Source organism: Poecilia reticulata, linkage group LG16 (genome assembly GCF_000633615.1).
Source record: "Poecilia reticulata strain Guanapo linkage group LG16, Guppy_female_1.0+MT, whole genome shotgun sequence".
Classification (NCBI taxonomy): domain Eukaryota; kingdom Metazoa; phylum Chordata; class Actinopteri; order Cyprinodontiformes; family Poeciliidae; genus Poecilia; species Poecilia reticulata.
The window spans coordinates 24,201,955-24,209,578 of NC_024346.1; the positions used below are offsets into that span (position 1 = coordinate 24,201,955).

The following is a 7,624-nucleotide window of genomic DNA, read 5'->3' on the forward strand; positions in this document are numbered from 1 at the left end:
TTACATGTTTTGAACAGAAAACGCTTTCACTGTCCCACAGAGCGGAAATCTGGTACGATGATTTTTTTTCTTTAATATGTACATAATGATGTGAATGTGTACTAAAATAAAAAAAACACAACACAGTATTTGCAATACAGTACATCAATTCAGTACAAACAGATACATAACATTTGATTCTTTTTACTTTGACATTGACACTCAAGAGTTAAGCAAAAACAAATAAGTTGCCTATAATGTTCACAAGCTGATATTTGATTATCATGTTATCATGTTTAGAGTGTTTAATGCAAATCTTCTAGTTCCCACATCATTACTGTTTGGATCGTTAATGATATTTCACATTTCGCTGTATTTCCAAGCAGCCAAATTTGTCTTTTTTTTATAAGCGAGGGAAAAGTTTTGGAGCCTTCTTTCAGCCAGCTGTCCAGCGGTGTGCAGCAGCAGGTGGAAGAGAGAGGGAAGCATGGGTCTGCGGCCTGTGGTGCGTTCTCTGGCATCTCACTGCTCACCATATGAGCAGTAACTTTTTAAAACTGCCATGAATCGTCTGGGGAACTTTGCTTTAAATGCAAAAGAACAGCCAATTTCTCTGTCCTCTTTGATGTTCCTCGTCTTGGACAGTTGTTTCAGTTGTAGCTTATTTAGGGCGCTGTCGGTACTTTTATGACCTCTAAAACTACGTATGCCTAGCTTGTTACTCAAGTTTCTGCCGTTTTTGACTCCAGATACAAATGTCATTTCCTTCTATTTGGGGCTTATTGAAGTGAAAACCAGCAAACAGACTGTTAATGATATTCGTGGATAAAAAAATAAATAATAAAAAGTGATGGGTAGCTCCTTCAGAATCTGGAGCTGTTACCTTACCGCGGCTCCAGAAGCGACGGGCGAGGCTGCAGCATTTTCTGACGCTTTTCTTCTTCTACGGTTCCCAACGCAGCCTATAGCAGAGCTGCTGGTTCGCGTTTAACCTTGGTCTCAATGTCACTCACAAGCCTCGTGTTTTTCTTCAACCAGCCGCCCTCCTCTTCCCGCCCTCCCTTCCACAACACCACCACCGCCGCCGCCACCACCGCCCCCTCAGCTGGTGTGTTTGAGCTCCTCAGCGGGGGGCCTGCAGGCAGCGCCACAGATACGCGCAAACTCTCTGTATCCATCTGACGTGCACGTGCGCGTGCTCCGCGCGCGGCCTCTTCGGGCTGCTCTCTGGATGTGCTAATGTGATAATTGAGTATTCCAAGTTCCGCCTGCAACTGTGTCACCGTGCTGCCCGACATGCACGCGCGCACGCACACACACACACRCATRCRCRCACACACACACACACACACGCGCACACACACACACACACACAAACATCACACAGCCGGTTTGTCTCAGAATAGCTGCATCTTTTCTCGACAACATTCTTCAGTCTGAGCTGTTTTGAATAGTTACTGTGAACTCCTGCAGAGATTAAGCACGTCTTTGTTTTTGCATTCACATATGTTACATAGGATACTTATGTTGCTATTTTTTGTGTGTGTGTGCATATTTTGCACATTTAAAGCAACACATTGCCTCAGCAAGTGGCGTAAGAAAGGCAACTAAATGACTGAAGATATTTTAGTCATTTGAGTTTCATGAAATAAAGACGCAGTGTATGCTATCGCATTTCCCCTTCTCTTGGCTGCACACTGCCATTCAGCTGACTTAAAGGCAGCTGCTCCCTTATTTACATTGTCTGTTCTGACATATTTTCCATTTATGACGGGCAATCAGGGTATGAAAAGTAAATTATTATAACTCATCGCTACGACTTAAGTAACATTTAAAACTGCTGCAGTAAAGCTGCAGGTTGGTGGAACCAGAGCAGAAATACTGACTATTTATTCACTGAATGCACATGTGCCAAACTCAAGGCCCGGGGACCAAATCGGGCCCGCCATAAGTTTTTATGTGGCGCTTGTCTAGAAGGACACAGAAGTAAAACTTTCAAGATCACCTTTGTGTCCTTAAATATTATTTTATTGATCAAATCAAAGCATTCTTATCTGTATTGCCAAATTACATCAATGTGAAAAGATGCTAGACAATATTCAATTTCAAGAAGCTCTCATCGAATGCAGAGACAGTTATTTATTGATAGTGTAGCGTTTTGTTAAACTGTTGACATTCGTAATTTGGATATGGACCAAAAAGAAAATAAATTTGACGCCTCAGATCTAATGTGAGGTTTTTGGATTTACAACGCTGCTTTGTTAGGAGCAGAATAACAACATGTTCCAATATTCTGGGCAAAAATATACTTAGGTGGTATTTAATATGAATATTTTGACATCAAGACATAACAATTTCCAGCCATAATTCTTCGACATTCCTTTGCAGGCGAACATTAAATCTTCTGGACTTGTGCATATTAAGAAAACTGTGTTATCATGTAGCTCTGTGTTAGAAAATTATTAGTTCTGAGTTTAAACCCAGCTTTCCTCGCACATTTATTTTTCATGCTCGTTATATTCTGGGCTATGATACGTCTGCATTTACATCTAACAGACATTTAAAAACACATCGATTAACATTTTTAGAGCGAATAAATACTGATTTTAGCCTACACATCTGAGGAGTATTTAGTTCCAACCACAAAATTCTCATCTTAGAAAATAAGATTAATAGCATCATCTTTTCAAAACATTTGTTTTGTGTTTCTAATGTTTGGTAAATACCAGGATGGAGTAAATCTGTGCAACTCCGACTCAAAAGTTATCAGCTCGTCGTAAGGCTCTCGTACAGATACAGTTTGGATGCAGACCCCGTCCTGACAAATGGACAATAACACATGCTCTTTCCTTCTCACTCTGCAGGCGGATAAAACTGAAGTGAAGCCTTCTGCAGGAGCCACCAGTGTGCTCAGGGACACAGCGAGCAGCACCCAGGAACCGGTCCCTGGTCCCTGGTCCCCCTGCCCGCGCTCCGAGGAGCAGCGAACTGAGGAGCCGATGCGCTGAGGAGCCAGCAGGTCACCGCTTCACCGAGAGGCTCCAGGCAAAAACACATCACAGACAAAAAAAAACCAGAGAAGCACTCTGGCTTTCAATATTGATCACCTCTTGCACATTCACGCACTCACACACACACACACACACACACATCTCATGTCAGAGAAATCAATGAACAGACAAATTTATTCTGGCTGCAAACCAAGTAAGTCTAGCGGTATTTGTGTTTGTGTGTGTGTTTTTTTTTTTTTTTTTTGAGCTTGAAGCTCGGGTGGATATTCAAGACTGGGAAGAAGAAAAAAAAAGGAAAAGGAAAAAAAAAGGGAGCAAGTTGGAGTCGAGGAGTCGGATCCAGAAAGTTTCTGTGAATACTTTTCGACAAACGATTGAGGAGGTGGTGGAAGGGACTATATAGGGAGCGAGGGAGGGAGGAGAGGAGGCGTTGACGAGGCGTTGTCGAAGAGAGAAGAGAGGAGGAGATTAGGGTTTGCGGTTCGCTGTCGAACCAGCGTCGATACAACGGCAGCATTTGCCTAATCCTTTGGTAATGGGAGCTTAGCGGCCTCCTCGGACACACAAACACTCCCACCGCCTCCTCCTCCCGCGGCTCCGCTCCTCTCTTCTTCTTTCCTGCCCTCTTCCCGTCTCATTTACATGACATTAGAAACATTAGGGCGACTCCAACAAGGCCCCATTGTGTGCGTGTTGGTTTTGGGTCCCAGCGCGCCGGAGCCGGAGCTTTGGAAGAGAGGAGAGGAGTGGAGCGAGTCAGGACATCACAGAGGCTCGTCCGCTGTTTTGTCCCGCTCGAGATGGTGTGTGTGTGTCTCTAAAGGGCCCGTTGAAAGAGCGATGGAGAAAAGTGATAAATGGGCCTTAGTGTGTCCAGAGCGAGCGATCTGACTGCAGATGTGTCTCCACAGAGAGAGAGAGAGAGAAAGAGCGCGTCCCGGGCGTCTGTGGGATGCGCGGGCTTCGGGCCTGGATATAAGGGCTGTTTGTTTTCCACTCCGATAATTAGTTCGACAGAGGAACATGAAAAGCGCCGTGGAAATGATGTGTCATGGAGAACTCGCTCCATTAGATTTGTCTTTTTTTTTTTTTTTCATAACCGCAGTTCAAACAACGAGGTGACAGAAGAGAGGAGGGAGAGAAAAAAAAGAAGCATTGCACCTCATTGGAAACTGTTTATGTGACAAACAAACACTTTTATTACCATGAAAATATGCGTCTTTTTTTATCTAAGAAAGCGTTTCTTTTTTTTTTTTTTTTACCCATGACTATCTTTGGGATTAATGTGGATAAATCTGATAATAGGTTGTGCATAAGCACTGCAAAATTGCAGCCTTTGAAATGAAAAGTGAAGGAAAACAAAAATCAGAATGGTTTCGCAAACATTCATTGCTGCACTGACTCAAAAACACGAATGTAAATATATATGTATACATTTTTTTAAGACAAACTCTTATATTTTATTTATGGAAAATGTGTTTATATGTTTGTAAAACAAATTGTGCATAAAAACAAGAAGTGTAAAAAAAAAAAAAAAGATAAAATGTTGGAACTAAGCAGACAAAAAGAGACATTTATAGCAAATATCCAAGACATTAGGTTAAAGATGAAGGGGGCCTTTCTTAAAATCTACAGAGAAAATATAACATGTTTTACCAAAGCTTTTTTCAATGGATAAAAAACTAATTTCAATTAGCTTTTAACGCAATATTTTGTCCCCTTTATCCAGTTTTATATAGCACTCAAGCAAACAAATATTCACATGGACATAATGTTGAAATCACAAAAACTATTGTAAACAGATAAAAATACTGCAAATGTTTGTGTTTGTAATTTAAGCTTAAAACAAAACAGTCTGTTACAGTAATATGTGCCGGAAGCCGTACATATGCAGTAAATACATATTGGTTTATTTTGACGATAAGTAAAATAGTTTGGTGAGAGGATTTCTACGCATCAGTCATGTTTACACTCATAGAAGCTGACATGTTGTAACAGATTGACATTGTTTTCATTGTTAAGACAAAGTTTGGATAACTCTGCTGCTGCGTATCAAACTGCAGACAAATTCACAATCACGAAGCAAGAAGAAGAAGGAGAAGAAAAACCAGCAACAGTCCTCTGTGTTTCTCGGCTTTTTCTCCAACTTTCCTCCTTTCCCCTCGCTTTCATTTAGTCCCATAAAGCGCAGTTTTCAGTTGGCTTCAAAGCTCTGTGCCGAGCTCAGTTGGGGGCCTTCAAAGCCCCCTGTCTGTCGGCAGGTTTTAGGCGCAGAGAAAGCTTCTTGTTCTTTAAGGATTTGGCTCACAAATAACGCCCAGCCAGGGCCAAGGCAACTATAGCTTGCACCCTGACAGGATGGTAAAGGCAAACCGGTGCATTTCACTGATGTGTTTTGGGGGGCTGTTCCTGCATCTGTCCGAGTGAGTACCTGCTCTGTGTTCATTTTATTTGCCTTCTTTGCTTTGAGGTTTTTTTTTTTCCCTTCTCTCTTCTCCTCCATACTGTCCTCATCTTTGAAATGCTGCCTGTGCTTTACAAGACATTTACCATGAGGCTGCTTGCACTAGACATCATCTCGAAGCTATTCATCTAAGAGTAGTTTCACACTTTCAACCCCTAATTGTCTTATTGCATTATTATTTAATACATGCACTGTGTATATATATATATATATATATGTAAAGTGAACTAAAATTAAAAGTGCAGGGAACTGGCTGTTTCTTCGTTTTAAAGAACAAAACCGTCTTTGAGTTTCTTTTTCAGATACACTTCATAAATATCAGTAGGAATTTTCTGCGCTGTGGATCGCACTGATCTTACATTGAGCAAATATTGGACTTCAAAAGCCTGTTAGATATGTGCTGAGAACAAGTCACTATTATACAACGCTACGGTTTTATTGCTGCTCTGTAAAACTTGTGAATCTCTGTGATGGTGGTCCGGATTGTGATGCAGCGCATTAACGTTTAATCGTGCCTCGGGTCGTGACTTTTTCCCCTGTCCCTGCTTTTTTTTTTTTTTTTTTTTTTTTTTACCTCTCATGCCTCAGATCCAAGATTTCGAAATGATGAACTGACGTGAAAACAAACACAACAGGTTTCTCTGCTGTATCATAACAAAAAAAAAGGGAGGAGATCCAAACCTCCTCTGGCCAATGAATGCAGGATTCACGTAGGATATTTTGACACTATGTCTCTCGGAGGCAGACAGGTAAAATCCAGGTGCTGATACTTGTAATGTGCATTTTTGGTAAAATAAAAGTAACTTGCAGGCAGCTTGCTTAGTTATTGCTTAGCAACAGTAAATTACAGTAAATTACTGTTGCTACGCAGTAATTTACACAGCATAAGTTGCTCTAAATGAGTACCATAGTTCTTTTTACAAATATAGTTATGAAATACACTGTAACGTCACAGTAAAGTGATGTAAAGTACGGTAGCTTAACTGTATAATCACTAACAAAACCGTCAGGTTTCATTAAATGCAGTAACGGGAGACACTCCTCTTCACGTTCTTTAGACTAACGATTTTTTTCTGTAATTTTGTGAAGGAGCTGCTGAATTTGTCCACATTTATGAAATAAATGACCAAGTTTAACGAATTGTAAAGTGTAATTTCCAACAGTTCACACTAGCGTTGACTTGCGTGTGTGCGTTCATGTTGGAGATTTAGTGGCGTCGTTGCTGTTGTCGCGTGTCCAACGTGTTTGCTGCTGAGAGCATTGTGTTGCAGAGTCTGTGTGCAACAACAGTGGCTTCAGCAGCAGAACTGAACCTGAGCAGAAAATGAGATTATGAGTTTGTTTGATTGTTTTTTTTTTTTTGTTTTTATGTTGGATTTTGCTGAAGTGTGCAGATCCACTCGCTCATTCGGGTTGGTTTGATCAGAGAGAGCACACAGTCAAAGGAACTGTTGCCCTACATGTTGCTCTTCTGTAGACGGTCCTTTTTTGAAAGAGGAAAAAAAAATAAAAATATGCATTTTAAGGTCTAAATGAAAAAGGTTTTCCATCTAAAGGTAAAAAAAAAAAGAGCTAAAGGAAAATCAGACATTTACAAATGTAGATAAACTACCGTTACCAATCGGAGAAGCTTTCCTTGATCGTCCGATCTGGTCAGTGATCGGCAGATAAAATACCGAAAAATCTGAATTTTGTTTTCCACATTAATTTAAATGTGTAAAAACGGGGAACTCCCTCAATTTTCTGTCTACGAACAGATCAACCAATGGATGCACTTTTCTGAATTCAATCAAAATATGATGAAGGTGATCGGATATGCTTTAATGAATTAATGGGCATACTCTTGGAATTATTTTTATTTTCTGCTGGCTTTAAAACTAATATCACTATCAAAGAAGATAGTTTGTGTGTTTTTACATATTAAAATCCTTAAAAAAATAATCAGGAAACGGTATCAGCCAGGAAAAGGTAGATCAGTGCATCTCTGCTGAAGTCTGACTGGCAGAGTTTACTGCGTTTAGAGCAGGCAGAATGGATGAAACTCTTGTTTTAGAGTGAAACGTCAAACGGTGTCCTAATTGTAATGTGTAGAAAAGTTTGAGTGGCTCTAAGGTGATGCAACTACAACATATCTATTTGTAATTGTGTATGGGGTTCACTTATATATATA

General features: G+C 40.5%; 1 long non-coding RNA gene across 1 annotated transcript in view; it reads left to right on the forward strand.

Annotated features, from left to right (window-relative positions):
- The first annotated feature begins 4,818 nt into the window (after positions 1-4,818).
- Positions 4,819-7,624, forward strand: part of LOC108166983 (uncharacterized) — a 27,304-nt gene continuing 24,498 nt past the window's right edge. Inside the window, exon 1 of the long non-coding RNA XR_001777387.1 lies at positions 4,819-5,413. This is a non-coding gene — a long non-coding RNA (uncharacterized LOC108166983). The remainder of the gene's footprint in view (positions 5,414-7,624) is intronic.